The sequence below is a fragment of the Semicossyphus pulcher genome, unplaced genomic scaffold, assembly GCF_022749685.1.
Source record: "Semicossyphus pulcher isolate SPU_LCO1_2020_fin unplaced genomic scaffold, fSemPul1.0.p SCAF_13, whole genome shotgun sequence".
Classification (NCBI taxonomy): domain Eukaryota; kingdom Metazoa; phylum Chordata; class Actinopteri; order Labriformes; family Labridae; genus Semicossyphus; species Semicossyphus pulcher.
The window spans coordinates 8,078,248-8,094,909 of NW_027211637.1; the positions used below are offsets into that span (position 1 = coordinate 8,078,248).

At 40.9% G+C, this 16,662-nt stretch overlaps 1 protein-coding gene across 1 annotated transcript in view; it reads right to left on the bottom strand.

The window, feature by feature from the left end:
- bcl2l1 (BCL2 like 1) overlaps positions 1 to 16,662 on the bottom strand; it is a 38,214-nt gene that overhangs the window by 5,442 nt on the left and 16,110 nt on the right. The window lies entirely within an intron of this gene.

A 16,662-nucleotide genomic window follows, 5' to 3' on the forward strand; every position in this document is an offset into this window, starting at 1 on the left:
GAGAGTCTTTTGTGGCGGTAAGGGGTGGGGGGCTTTTACTGGAATCTACAGATAAAGGAGACAGGAAGATGAGAAATAACCAGTGAAACAGAGAGAATGCATACCAAGTATTCTCTGGCTGCAGCTTCTTAAATGTGAAGATTTGCTTCCTTTCAGTCAGACAGCAGTTCACTGAATATCCTTCAGTTCGGTTGGATGGTCAAAAGACATAAGCACTATTAATATGCCACTTTATACACGGGGAAGAAAGATCCCTTTTTTCTATCACTGACAAAGCAGTCACATAGCTGTTAAAAATAATCATTAGATTAATCAATAGAAAATAATCAAAAGTTGCAGCCACTAAAAGATTAAAACAGTCACTGAAATATTTAGAATACAGTAAAAACTATATGCACTTATGGCTGGCTATACAACGATATCGGAGTTTTCATATCTTGATAACGATATATAACGGTATAGATTGTTTTCTGGTAGTTTAACAAATAATTTGTCTATATGAAACAACCACATGGTAAAGCCTATTTTTGGATAATCCTGTGTGATTTAAATACTTGACAGATAAAAAGTACTGAGTATTGTCTTATTTTATTGATAACTTAAGTGCAAACTTAACAATTTCCAGTAAATTTGGATGAAAAATAAATAAATCTAATCTTGATGCATGTCGGAAATATACACTACCAGTCAAAAGTTTGGACACACTTTCCCATTCACTTGTATGAGAAAATGTGTCCAAACTTTTGACTGGTAGTATAGATCTATGAATACATACCTAAAATAAGAGGACTTGTGAACCTGAATCTGGCAATATCAAATGTGTAAATGTAGCTTGCATAGTCAGATGTATGGTCATACATCACTACAAATAGAGCTCTTGTATTTCTTCAAAGTTTTTCGCCTCATGTCCTCATCTCCTCTCTCCTTTGTCCTCCTGCCTGTGACCTGGAAAATCTTAGTGTGCAATCTTGAAAGATGTCTCATTCCTAAAATGTGTGTCGAGCTAAGAGCTCAGGGGTATATTTTGCGCTGTTGACATAGTGTATAAGAGAGGCGTGACACAGCTGGAATAAAGGTTTTTGAATAATTAGTATAAGTTGTCTTGACCACTGTTGCTCATCTAACAGGGATCATTAGATGAAGAAGCTGTGCATCGCGTGATATCAAATTGATGTTGGTTTAAAATGACAGCTTCCATGCATGGGTGTCTCATTTTATTTAATGCCTGTCGCCTCGACTCCTTGTTGCTCTTCCTTACCTTCTACACTTGTATCCTAAGATGGAGGGATTAAGACGTGAAGAGAGGAGATAAGGAATGAAATGAGAAGATGATATAGTTTATCCACCAGAGAGCACTGACAACATGATTTTTCAACTGTAAAATGTCCCGCTCAGTGTGCATCATGTACACAAACACACCAATCTTTCTGTATTAAGATTATTTGTTTGTGTGATGGTAACTCATTTTTAATGACTTGCTATGAGCGGATTAATTAATGCCTATATTTATTAAAGTGCCACTCGTTTAGTCCTCTAATATCGATTACAGGAATGTTTCATGAGTGTCTACTCTGTCTGAAGCTTCACAATGAAAGATTATTGAAGTAAACTGCAATAAACATTTCAACATAGGGGTGCTTTCTGATGACCTGAGAGTTGCTGTGTCAGTGTTTGAATGTTTAAATGTATCTGTTGTATTGTAAGCTGACGGTGAATCTTCTCTTTTCAGTCAAATTTAAATATTACATTGTTTAAAGAGATGCACATGAAGGCACTAACGTTAGTAAAGACAGTCCTTGAGGAATACTCTAACATCCAACCGGGACTTATATCCCACCCTCTCGATCTGAATACTTGCAAATTAATTAGCTTCGATATCGATTGGATCAATAAGGAAATGAAACCTTGTGTTCAACAGCTCCTGAAGGCTCTTAGACTGGGCTAAAGGGAGGGTTTAAGAAAACCTGCCGGAGAAAAACGCAAATAGTTGCCATGACGCAAAGTTAGTGATTTCTGTTTCTGGAAATGAAAACCTTGGATTGCCCCCAATTCAGGGTTTCATAAAGTCAAGCTTTCTGTAAGCCCACTTTCTGTAACAGACCCCAGAGGACACATGATAGAAACAATACCAAGAAGTCAGAGATCAAAGGTGATTTACAGAGAAAAGGGCGTGAGATACAGAGAAACTAGGAAGCGTAGGGGGAACATTCCTGGGACATTCCAGAAGTTTTACCTCATTCTCTGTTTGATAACAAAAATGTGGACTTGAGTTTCTTTTACACCCCAGTCTCTCCTGCAGCCTGATGTGATGACATCAGCACCACCGGTGCGCCAGAGCAAGTTCGAAGTCAAACCCAAACAATGAAACTGACCCTGATCGGGCCTGAGTTTTCAGGAAACAGGCTCACAATGAGGCCACACAGTAACAGGATGCCCTCTTTATAGACCTAATGTAGGAGGGGGCTGCGTTCTTTTTACGCTTTGTCATGTCTGTTGCAAGTAAATGCCGAGCAGCAGAGGTTCTGACGAAACCAATCGTGGCTTTGTGACTAAGATTTCCAAGAACATGCAGGGTGTCAATGTGCTAGTGGGAGATAAGGGTGGGGGGGATGTTGCAGTGATGACCTCATTTGGTGGTAAATGCTACAACAAGTATAGTCACAACAGTATACAATATATTTATATAGAGATTATTTACTGAGAAACTGGTTACAGTCACATCAGGATTTGCATACTAAAGGTTTGGATTCCAATCCTTTCAGAACCCTGTATCACATCTATCCAATGTCTTAAGGGGTAAGTCTGGTGAAATCATTTTTTTGTTATTGTCAACAATGAGAAGTCAAACCCAAAATAAATGTATCCCACTGACTTAATGGGTATTGTCTGTTTGTCTAGAGCAAGACATATCTTACAGTTGTGTGCAAGAAAGCGCCATTGTTGTCCAAAATGTATTAAACACACATCAGCAAGAAACATTGTTGCTCTAAAGTACACATTTCTTAAAAACTGTGAATCCAACTGTAAGAGGAAATATCTTGGCCTGCTTAAATGTGGATGTTAATCCATATTATACGTCAGGCCTATACAATTGGCGACGTGCGGGCCACACCCGCCCCAGAAGCAACCTCCATGTGGACCAGCGAGCTTGAATCAAAGCTCCTGTGAGGAACTTTTGGTTTGTATCGATTTTGGCGCCCCCTGTGAAAAAAGCTGTGCCTGTTATCTCTTTGATATTGTCCTGTACTTTCTTTAACAGTCATATATCACTACATTTTTGCCCTGGAAAATGTAAACAAAGGCAGCGCGCAGTTGCAGTCAGCTGAAAATATGTCTGTCAACCCTGAAATGTAAAATTTACAATGAAAACTGTCGGTTTAACCCGCCTGCACTGGCAAATACTTGTACATGCATGTACACAAAATGTCATACCAAGGTTTCCATTTGACAAAAACAGACCAAGAAATGCAACCAAAACTGAAAGAACAAAAACCAAACACTAACCCTATTTGTTCTAATCAAACGTTTTGTTTTGAGACCGCTGGCTGCCTCTTGGATGTGATTGGAAAGTTTGTCTCATAGTAGCTCTTCTCATTCATGCTTTAGCTCTAAATAAACATACACACTTGTCAGACTCAAACATTCTATGTAAGCATTTGCACTTGTGAAATCAATGGCCACAGTCAATGAGTAGAAATGTGTAAATATGTAACTGAGCGTAACACAGAAGCTGCTTTTTACAGACGTTCACTCAAGGCCGGAATTTCTCCTTCAGCTTTCATCATTCTTCCTCCTTTACTCACTGGAACAGTGTGGCCGTACATACTGACCTTCTGATCCACTCTGCCAAGGCCTTGTTAATGAATGTGAGGGATAAGGACACTTTATCTACTGCTCCCTCAAGAGGAAGCTTCCAAGGAAGAGCAAATATTTGTCTTCAGCCTCACCTTGACTTCCTGCAGACGCTCATACAGCACATAAACACTTTCTGAAAAGACAAGCTGGCCTTTATGATACTGTAACATAGCTTGTTTATTGTATCATTCAGTTTAATTGTAAATGTCTTATATGTTTGTTTTGTATGCTCGTACTGTAGATGACAGTGTCCTCCTTAAAGATGTAATCGCAAAGATCTCAGTTTCGTTCTCTTTGGCGGCACCTATGGCGATAAACGGTAATAGTGGGAGCACACTTCCAGACAGTGTTGCATGTGTGACGTCCACGGTTGGCTCCGATTGTAACTCTGGATTTTCCTGGCTGACGGTCACTTTCCTTTTTAGACTGTTTGCCTTCATCTGAGCGTCGAATTTGTTTCTTTGTCTTTGGATTTTCACCTATTTTTGAAGTTGTATCTGTAGTCATTGGCCTTTTCTTTGTTTGTTCAGCCATAGTAGATATCTGTTTACTCACACTTGCAGAGACCGGAAAAGCAGCCACCTACCCTCTCTGGCAGACCAACCACTGCTGGGTGATGGAAAACGCGTCACTAACTTGGCGCCGCTTGTGATTTTTTTTTTTCTGCGATTGTTGCCACTGACACCCAGCCCATAATAATACTTTATACTGCAAATGGAAAGGCTTTCATCAGTGGCCCATGGGCTAAGTCACCATTGTGTTACCTAATTTGGCGTTAAATAGTGACTTTATTTAAATGAAAATCTTCGAGATTATCACTCTCCTTAAGGATATTATTTATGTTTCTTTGTATCTTATCCATCTATTGATGTAACTTTTTGACAAAGATGGAAACACGGACGCATACACAGGAGCCAAAACAGACAACAACACAGGGTTGGGCTGGGATATGTTGTGCAACAGAGTTGCTCTTTAGCATTCTGATGACTGCGCCGCCTTTAAGTGAAGCAGTTGGAATGAGCCACGAGGGATTGATAAATGGTACTACAGTAAATAATGACGTAGTGTGATTAGTATGACTCAATGTTTAACAGTGGCTTTTAATCTCGTTTAGGAGGCAGTCTGACCGCTGCCTGTCCCTTCCTGGAACACAACAATGTGAGGAATGTGGGTGTAGAGAACAAACAACAGCATGTGATGATGGTGACTGACACCTGTAAAACGGACATGTCATGACATGTTATTATTCAGTGAATACGTAAAACTGTATGAAATTCTGTATAGTATATTGGGTGTGTGGTAACAACAAAGTATTAAAATGAAGGCTCATTCAAATGCTGTAAAAAGTTCAACATTACCTGTTCATGTTTGAGTTTATATATATATTTCCTTCAGCCAGCTCTATTTGGGTGTGGTAGGTGTAGCTGACTAAGAATAGACAAAGATCCTCTGGTGTTCTAGCTTTCTTTTGATGATCGTTTGATGTAACTATTGTACAAAATCTGTATGCCAGCTTCAATGATATTTTATCTTCTGAGGTTAGAGATTAGAGTAGCTCAACAGTTAACATCTAACATTTAACTGCAAGCAAATTCTTCCAAGAAAGAAATGTGTCCAGTTGGTGATAAATCTTCCATGTCAGCGTCACTGCTTACCGAAGGGTTGGCAGTTACAGGTTTTATTGCAACAGATGGCTGTTTTAAAACATTTGGAAGAGCCTAATCAGGCTAGAGGATACATAATGTCTTAAAGGAGAATTCTATGGAAGGCGTGGGCTTGTTCACATTACTCAAACAAGGGGAAATTGGTGCTGAAAATGAGTATATATATGGTGCTGAATATTTCAGGCATCAGGAAGGTATATTTGGAACGGATTGAAAATTAACTACAGCGTGTCTGTGTTAATAAGAAGTGTTGAATTAGTAATGAAGGAACAGGTCATCCGGTGCTGTGAAAGACTGAGAGGGTTTCTAACCTTTATAATGTTTACTTAACATATTTAAATGGACACATCAATTAAAGGAGGAAATATGCCTGCGACCAAACCTTTCCATGGCGACAATGGTGTCATAAATAGTACCTGGACACACTCATCACACATCGTGATATAATTTAAAATCTGAATATAAATCACATGTCACTTTAACAACTGTGCCTACTGTAGCTTCAGCTTTCCACATTTGCCCTCAGCATCATCAGTTCCAATTAATGTTTCCATATTTGGCCACATCAATTTAAATATATACAGTATCTATCAGTTATTTAATTACCTCTCTGCCTATGAACTTTATTTCTTATTCTTTCTAGCTAGGAATCAGAAAATATATCATCCACATACCACCTCAATGCTGTACAGAGAGTTTGACTTCATGCCTGAGGGGCTCCTGTTCTATCTCTTTACTGGCATTACCAGTCAGTTCACTATGCTCATGTCAAGGCAGCACTGTTGGTTTGATTTGCCCAATCTCCCATGGTCCCACCTGGCAGGTAAACCCAGTCTTTATCTACTCTCTCCCTTTCACACGGTCACGCCTTTATTTCTTTATCTCTGCTCTGTCCCAGAGGAAATCAGGTGCTAGGCAGCAGCCTGCAGAGCGCCTTCAGGCCTTGTCTCTGTATTTTCTGCTTTTCTGTGTCTTTAACTTTCTCTTTTTTGTTAGTCAGGGAGAAAAAAAAAAGGATGAGGGAAGGATTAGCTCATGAAAGCAATAGGGTGGATATAAGGCGAGAGAGGGAGAGGAACGGTGAAGGTGCACAGGGATGGAGATTCTGCAGTCGGTTGCCACGGCTACCAGAAAGCACCTGATTAGCGTGTGTGATGTGTCAGAGTGTGTCTGGGCCTGTAGGTCCATCCTGTGTCTGATAAATGACCCAAAGCTACATGTGGAGAAAGGAGCGTTTTAACGATCATTAGTAGCAGCTTCCTATTCATCAGCTCTGACTTGTCGGTTGCTCTGGTGTTGCACCATAACAAGCTGCAACACTCAAATCCCCTTATTGTGAAAGCCCCTGACCACGACACACACAAACACACACACACACACACACACACACACACACACACACACACACGGCAGACATCGATCCTCATATCCTTTTCCTATTAGTCACAATGGAGCAGGAGATGGATTGAAATTCAATCATTATGGGACACTTTGAAAAAGAACATTCAGGGTCTGACATAACTGATGGTCTGACGGCTGGTGGTCAGTAAAAGTTTAGACAGGGCAAATTGATTTTAGAATCAGTATTTCCCATCCTTGCCTCATTTATATGTTATGCCTACTATATATTGTCATACTACACAGTTCATATTTCAAGGCTATAAAAATAAAGATGGTTTTCTACTTTCCTGGACTTTCCATGGTGATGTGCACTTTGACGTGCACAATCAATGTAGAAACCACTTGCATTGTATGCTGGCAGATGGCAGACAACCTGCCATCAGGCCCGCTTAACATCTGGGCAAGACAGGTGAATACTGAGTGGGGCTAGCTTGCAGAATCAGAGGGTCAGAGAGGAGTTTGGTGAGAATATGCGCACACATACATTTTCTCTCACTGCTATTTCTATTCATATTTGCTGCAATATTATCATCAATAAATTATGAAATTTATTTTCACTGACAATATTCTACTACAATTCTGATCTACTGGCCAAATGGGCACTGCCCTGTTAAACAAGACACCACCATTCAACCAGGTTACTTTATCTCTGTATATTAATCTCACAGACCAGAAGACTCTGGCAAGAGAAGAAGGAAGCGTGTTTTTTATGGTGAATACAAATTGATGTGGCAGTGGGAATATTAAAATGCTATTCTGCTCCTGCTCACTGAATCAGGACCACTTGTCAATCAAATGCAGACAGGACTTTCTACCAAGGGAATTTACATCTGTGATTATCTCAGTCCACATCCCACCAGAGGCAAATACAGAGGCTGTTCATACTCATACACATTGTATTTGGAGATTTCAAGTTAACTTTGAGAAGGCTATGCATGACTTCCACCAACATATTGACTGAACTACAATGGGAATTAACAGATCACAGATGAGGTCATTCAAAAATGGCTTCAGCGTGGGAATCGCCTTCAGGAAAAGTCACCATGTCACCATCTTGCTTAGGTCAAAGTATGTTGGCAAATGCATGCCCCAAGTGGGGGGAGAAATCAGGAAGTGGTACAAATGTCTGCGCTACATGATGCAATCTAGAGCATGTTGCACAATATGAAATAAACATGGAAGTCAAAAATCATAAATTGAACAAATAAGCATCAATGAAAATATCAAAAAATGCTATATAGTGAAATCGCTGTTGTCAAATAAAGCCACTATTACTTAATGTTTTGAATAGTTACTGTAATCAAAATATTTAACTTTATATACACTTTGAACCCGACTGATGCTCATTATTTGCAGATATTTGTACACACAATTCTCAATGCAAAAAATGAATGGGTTTTATTAGAGGGCGAGAGTCCCTCTCTCTCTGCTTGCAACATCTGATCTAGACAGTTCCCTTTCAGACAGTGGAGGCTTTCTAACAACCAGCAGAGCACATGATGTTCAGGCCACAGTGGCCACAAGCAGCAACCGGACGTTGGATGCGACGAAACTGTGCTGACGCGAGAGAGGAAGCTGAAGGTCCCATTCACAAGCACAGAAGAGTAGTCCAGAGGGTTCAGTGCCCTCAACTAGAAAGATCTCTTCTGTGATAGAAAGCTGACAAAGCGCACACACACACACACATAATGGGTGCATGAAATTAGTGTACAACACTCCCTCTGAATAGCAATCACTTGATACAGTCTAGATCAACCGGCTTTGAACTAGTCCAGTCCAGAGAGAGAGGATAAATGGGCTCAAGAGGTGACGTGGAAAGTTACTGGAGCTGAGTGGGTCACACTCTGTGGGCAGCCAGCCATCATCCGAAATACACAAACAAATAAATAAATCAATTTGGTTGAATATCTTTACGATGAGACAGAGAGATTAATCCTGAACCCTGTGACACATGTTTCTAGGGAACTGTTATACACACACAACTCCAAACTGCCATAGGCAAGTTTTGAAATCCCTTTGCCCGTGTTATGAAGGGCAAATGTGTATGTCTGTGTACGTCTGTGTCAGTGAATGAGTGAGCAAAGTCTGCTGAGTCATAATAACGTCCACATCCACACAGTCAATGAATGGCCAGAAAGGAATTTAAGGACAGGGAGAGATTCTGTCTGTTTCCCACTAGACAAGATAACTATTAGAGAGAAATACTAAGAATCCTGTATCTTTCTTCAACTCCTGTTAGTGATGCCTTCTGACATTCATTCACAAAAGAAATCACATGGAGAGACCACAATCAAACAAAAACAGAGAAAGCAGGATTGCAGTTTAAGAAGTGACAAGAAGCATTTGACCTGAAGCCTGATGCTCCCTGAGTCACAGGAGGGGGAGCTGACACTTAATACTCTTAATAAGAAATGCTGTCCCAGGGGTAGCTGAGCAACACTTCCGGCAAGTTACAACACTTTGGGTGTGTAAACACGAACACTGCGTATCCTTGTGCACACACTCACGCACACTGCCCCTAAGCCACAGCGGAGAACACAACATATCATGTGTTATTGTGTATTGAGTAAAGTCAATGTTGCATCTGTTTTACTGACAACATGCTGTTTACAGAGTGACACGATGAGGCAGCGTGGTGTTTTTACGGGTAAAACAGGATGAAGTCATACAAGGAGAGAGAGCATATGAAGTTCCAAGAACAGTGAGAGACCTCTGCCTTACATCGTGATGAACAGTCCGTGAGCGAGTCATATCATCACAGTGACTCGGCAGGATCAAAAGAAATGAAAGATAACCTGCAAAGATTCAGATAAACCACCTGAGGCCACAGAGTTACACTGATAAAACCTGAACACCATGCTATTTACGATGTTCATTTCAATCACATAATCAACATTTAAACTGTAAAAGTTAAATGAATGACCTTTCAAGAGAATAAGTAATGTTGTAATATACAGTATGTCGAAAATACACAAGTATTCACTCTCTTGTTTTGAAATCGAGCTTGTATCCTGTTTGATTTGAATAATAACACATCTCTCGAACTTGCTTGGAGTCAGTTTCAGGCAACCTCTTTGTTTATATATTCCCATAATTTACAACTCTTGCAAGACTAAACTGAATACACCATTACTCTTCCATTACACTGCAAAAACACGAGTTGGCGATGGAGTCTCTATGTAAGCAGACCATATTGGAGTTGGATAAACTGTCCCAAAAACACTTTCCCCCCAATTTCTTGCGCTGTGAAAAAAACACTTGTAAATCAGCAGCTAATTTTTAAGGTGAATCAACTTTCCAGTAAGAAGAAATGTTGTAACGTTCACGAACGATCCGATTCTTTTGAACGGCTCTTTGGTTCGAACAACGGGAACCGAGTCGTAGGTGAGAGCTGTTCTTTTTATAGTTGTATCAAAATTTTACTGCCCGTCCCAGATCCACTCCCCTATATGCCGAATTACCACAGGCAGCTTTTTTCAGCTGCAACTCCGCTATGCTAGATCACGTGCAACGGAATCATGATGCCACAACATAATGCCGAAGGTGAACGGCATTATAACGCTCCGCCAAGTTTGTTGTTTTTTTGTTGACATCTCTGTAGTCATACAGAGTTGTATCATAAATTATTAGCAAATCAGTGACGTTGATTAATTGTTCCTACATTATTCTGCTGTTTCCTTTTACATGCGTGTGTTGACACGGAGAATAGAGTGCAGGGTGCGTTCGCGAGTCTGACCACTCTCTCAACTCGGATCGTATGGCTCTGTTCCTTTCCGAGAGCTGGCTCCCTACAAAGAGCTGTAATTCCCAATGCTAGTAAGAACACTTTAGAAGAAGAATACCCCTTTAGATTGAGATTTTTCTCAGCCTAATGCTTCAGCGCCACAGGGGTTTGGAGACGAGGTTAAAGGAAACACAGCTGTGCTCGGTTTATGAAATTTTAGTCGCACGTTCATGGCTTCATACGGCTGCTGTAATATCTTACTTCATACTAGCATCAAGCAGTGTCCTCTGTAGTTTGTGTGATTCTGCCAAGCAGACCAATCCCAAGAAAGGATGAGGTTTGTTACAAGCAAGACTCTTCATAGACCAATGACCGGCAAAACTTAGTCACCTAACAACAAGAGGGGCCTCAGTCAGGGTGATGACGGAGGACCAAATGGCAGCTGTGACAGACGCCAGGGTTCTGGCAAATGTTTAAACCAGATTTATATAACATCTGCATTGACTTTCTGAAATTGCTGCCAAAAGTACTTATACCAAGTACAGTATAAATACTCTATGCTTGAGTAGTAAATGAGACAGTTCTTCTATTTTTGCTAAATTTGCAAAAATCTTCTGCTTTGCCATTAAAGTGAAGAAACACTTGAATTTAGACTAAATGAAAGCTTCAATTTTGTTTTTTTGATGGAGACACCATCATCCAAACACTGTGCTCATGACTGTCTCATCCCGACCCGAAGTTTGGTTCTGTATCACAATGAGTAATAATGATCTGATTCATAAAAAGCAACATAAGCTCATAACCCTTATCCTTATCAACACCGTCATCCACATCATATGATTACAATAACTGTATTCACTACAGTCAGAGTGGTTTATCATTCCAGTGGCTTGGTGGTTATATGACGTCAGCTTTGATCTTAACAGCATTGAATCTGTATGGTAAGAAAAGAGTAAACAATGCGAGTGCCTGTTTCATTTCCCTTATCAATGTCCCCATCATCTCCTCGAGTTCCATCGCTTCCTGCTCCTCCTCAAGAACATCCACCCATTTTCATCCCCAACACAATAGCCAATTTTTAGGAGCGGGGCAGTCAGGCTGGCTGCAAATATCCCATGTGAGCAGGATAGGAAGGTATGACTGTAGAGCAAAGCACTGAGCAGAGAAACTCACAGCACAATCAAAGCCGACAACTCAGGTTTTTAACAGATGGATGTCGTTCAACAAGCAGAATTCTACTTAAACAAGTGACAAGAGCAGATTCTGAATAATAATGAGGGCAAAGTCAAGGCAAAATACACAGTATACAGTACAAGCTCAATGTGCATGTTACCTACACATTGCCTTCATTGTTTTACAGAGCGGTACATGATTCAGAATTTGGTCAGTCAAATATGATTAGGGTGTTCAATACCAAGATTAGATGATTCACTCCTTTTCATACCTTTTCAGCATCAAACCAAACTGCTCTTCCAGAACAACAGCTGTCAGACATTAAAACATTTCCAGCTGACTACTCTCTGTTTTCAGTCACATCATTGTTTCTTCATCATTTAACTGAATGAAGGATTGTCAGCTAGCAGGATAAAGTTTGCACTAAGGGTCATTTTGAGGCTCAGTTTGTAAAATGTACAGCCTGCTGTCGCTCTTGCATTCATCTATGCAGAATGAAGCATCTAAAAAATAAAACATCAGTGCAAAAATTGAATCCACAAAATGCAAACAAAGGTGAACATGCTGGGCATGCAGCCAGCGGTTTGTGATAAATGACTTCCAGTCAAGACTTTAGCTTGCTGCACTGTTTACAGAAAAAGAAACATTTTGTCTTAACGGGTCTTGCTTTTGCCAACATAACAACATTATGATGTAGATTTGTAAAGAGTACAAATGAAGCTTTGTCAGGTCTGTCCTCAAGAGGAGAAGAAAACAACTTTTAAAATGTTTGTTTGTTGAACAGAGGTCAGTTCGTTCATTTCTGATGCATTTGAGGACGCTGGGAAATCTAAACGCTGAACGGCTTTCGTGACACTTCATCAAGGGAATTTATCTCAAGTTGAATTTTAGATCTAGAACGGATTGTTAGCTGAACTTGCTGCTGATGTCTGTTTACAAAGATTAATAAGAAGCTAAATCATCGTCAGATAGCCGCTGATGGGAGCCGGGGTGTCATTGCTTTTGCTCTCCACACAGACCTGCATACGCCGCCGCCTGCTGATACAATGATTGGTCAATATTACTTGGATTACAAGTGTAGTACAAACAGAAACCAGAAGACTTGCTGTACCTAAAATCCACATCCATGCCTGGAAATTCTACATTTCTATGTAAAATTTGTAAATAGAGATTAGGCTCTTAATGACTCCAAATTGTGAACTGAGTAAGGGTAACCCAACCATTTTTTCATGTAGAGTTTCTTGAATAAAGAGCGTTCATTCTGCGATGGTTGTGGTTTCCCTTAACTGCACTGCTTGGAATAACAAAATATGATATTTTAAAGCTGACAAGCAGCAGCTCTCAGCATGAAAGGACCCAACTGTCACTGAAGCAAGTTTAACATCAAGTGGGAGAGACTGAGTGTAAGTGGCGTGACTCTTCAACTGTTTTTTATTCTGAAGTTAAGCCAGAAAGCAGGACTTTCAAAAAACTATTAGTCAAAGTTATGATAAGCAGCCTCATAGCACAGCAGTAACCTGCATCGTCCTGTTGTCATTAATCAATGCTGCCATTAAGGGGGGTGGTGTTGGAAGTGATGGATCATTTCCAAGCAGTAGAAAGGAAGTGAGAGAAATTAGGAAATTGAATCATTGAACTTCCCCTCAGTGGTAACACTTGCTTCAATGTTACTGTGTGTACTCTTTCGTCTCCTTTTAGACCTTGGAGCCGGCTGTGTGTGTGCGCGTGTGGTGTGTGTGCATATGTTGAGCCGGCGGTGAGACCATGAATTAAAGAGGAGATTAATGAGTCAGGACATGGAGGCTCAGACACCAATCTGTTCCCAGTCCCACTCTGGGGGCTGCCTCTCCACAAAACCCCATTCTGTCACCGAATACACACACACACATACACAGGTGTACACCGGTGAGGCACAGCGGGAAGGCCAAGGACTCAGGACTGTGCGGAAAGAAGTTGGGGAAGTGTAAAGAGAGAGAAGGAGAACAGAGAGAGGGAGCTGAAGCAGAAAGTAGGGATCATGTCTGACTGGATGTCTGTAGGCTATCAACCCCACCCAGACACCTCACCATGACCCCAAGACCTGCCATCTGTCTGAAAGACTGCAAACAAATATTAAGAGAGGAAGCAGTGACACAGAGACAGAATGAAAGTGGCAAACAGAGGACGGGAATGAGAGGAAACTGGAACAAATGAAATAGGGTGAAGCTGTCTGTAGGGGGAAGAGAGGCTGACGAAAACGACTGGAAACCGAAAAGAGGGAAACCCCATGAGGAGAAACGCTGCATTCATGTGGTGTCGGGGTAATCGGAAAAATGAGTGTCAGATAGTTAATATTCACATTAAGGCTCCCTCAAGTGGGAACACATACTCTAAAAGACGGACATAATTTTGCAGAGTTGACAGACTTGACGCTATATAACGCGGAAACATTTCAGGCTAAAGTAAATGTTGGCTTGATGGTCAAAAACGTTTTAGCAATTCACGTTTCACAGATTTTTTTTGCTTACATGTACTTTGGAATATGGTACAAGGTTGTAACTGTTACTTTCTTTCCACTGAGAGTGACCGAGATTATTTTGAGCAATACATTACAACACATCCTCTTTGTATCATCCGAGTTGTTTCATCAAAAGAGGATTTAAAGCTCATAAAGACACCAAAGTGGGAAGAACAACTTGCATGTGACTACAGGGAGAACTGTGTATAGAGAGGAGCAATTGCAGCAGAGAGGCGTACTGACAGATTTCCTTGAAACTACACCTCCCATCACTTCCTGTTCATTTTCAAATATTTCAACTACATTCCTCAGAATCATGTCAGCACTGATGGATATCTCAAGGCCCCGCACAAGTCAGTTTTTGTTGCCTCTTTCTATTAACTTCTTCTATTATTGCAGGGCCCGTGAAGATATCTTCTGTCTTTATTGCTTTAGCCCCTTGGCTATTCAAACAAGCCTGTGATGAACATAACGATGGCCTTGATGCTCTTTATCATCATTTGGTCTTTGTGCTATATGAGATTGGGTGCCGCATTACCATGAAATACTCATCAACCCTCTCCATCCATCCCTCTGCTCTCCCACTTTAATACCTGCCATGAGACTCAATAATCCCATGATATGCCTCATAATCTGATCACAGATATGAGCATGAGAGAGAATCAGGGACGGGAAAGCAGGAAAGAGACAGATAGAGGGAGAATGATAGCGAGGAATGAAATGCAATCAGAGAGGAGAGGGATGCAGTTAGATGCTGAGGCTTTGCACCCTGCTGCATGAAGAAAAAAATAAAACAAGAATTTATTACTGGAGAAAGTGTAAGGATGTGGGTTAGAGCAGAAAGGGTGAAAAATGAGGGGGCAAAAGGAAAGATGGAAAGGGGAAGAATGAGGAAGAAGAGGGAAGGAGGGGGGAAGACTTGCTCATGACCTGATTTCAACATTAAGCCTCGGAGAAGTGGAGCAGCACGTACGCAACTGAATGCAGTGACTTCACTGTTCTCTGCAAACATCCAGCTGCTCTGTTCATACAGGATGATCTACACTGAAATGTACATCACATACAAACCAGAGCATACATGCAGTGTATGCATTAATGCAGTCAAACAAAGCAAGCTGACAGCCAGGCGAAGCAGGGAGGCACTTTGCTGGAGCTACCAGCCTCCGATAACTGTCCATATTTTCTTTTTCGGCATTTAAACTAAAACATAAACGCAGCTTACATGTAATTATTTGTTGAAGCTTATTCATCAACCTTTAGTAAAACCTATGGTGCACTTAAGAGGGGATAAACCATTTAGAATAGGGTTTAGTTGTGTCCAGCAGGTAGAATACATGCTGCTTTATGGAAGATTTTTTGGTTGCAAAAAGCAATTCTGATCTCTTTGTTGTAATCTGGTGATTTTAAGACGGATTTTAACACTACTCTCCAGGCTGTTTTATGACTTTGACTGTGAGGCTTTGAAACCAGGACTTAAAAGAAACTCAAGGGACTCACAATAAAACATTAATAAAAATGAAAAGGGAACCCTGACGGAGAAAGGGAATTCTTTGTTGCCTGTGCTTCGCAATTGTGTCAGCGTTTGCATCAAATTTAAGGACGATCATTGAAAATAGTACTTAAGTATTTGTGTCATTGAGCTATTACAACGCTCTTATTTTGAAAGATCAACTCCCTGGCAGCATCTCTATTACATCTAAAAACAATAATCATTTCCTTTATTTTAGATGCATATAAGTCAACAAGCTTGTTATCGCAACATGATATAATTTCAGTGAGTGTTCCGGTGGTCAGATTCTGAATTATGGAGAAGGGACAGCTTCGCAGTGTCATCAGAAAATTTGTCCAAATAGCTGCCCTCCCGAGTGCTCACCATATGCATCTGCCTCTCTCTATTCTTATCGTCCTCGCTCTCTGCAGCCACACTTTGCCAGACACCTCCGAGGGGGGGCGGCACATAATGGTGCACTACAGTGAAAGTCGGATGTCTACCAGTCTGGCAAAGCCGCTCTAATAGCTGCAGACTCTGCAGTGTGCTGGCAGTACAGACACACACACACTCATATATTACACAGCTGGATATCTGTCCTGTATACATAAACAGCGTCTGGATATGGAACACACAGACGTCTCGCTGCTGTGACACCAGTGTGTGTGTTTCTAAATAAGAGAAAGAAGAAACAGGGTCTGATGCAGTTTAAATGCAGCACATTTTCTCATTAGAGGCTGTGTGGCGTCTCACTGCTGTGTGTGATGCTGCGGGGCTACAGGTCTCGTCTTTCACATGACCAAATGATGTTCTGACAGAAGCTGTAAACACGCACAGCGGGTGGCTGTTGTCTAAAGAT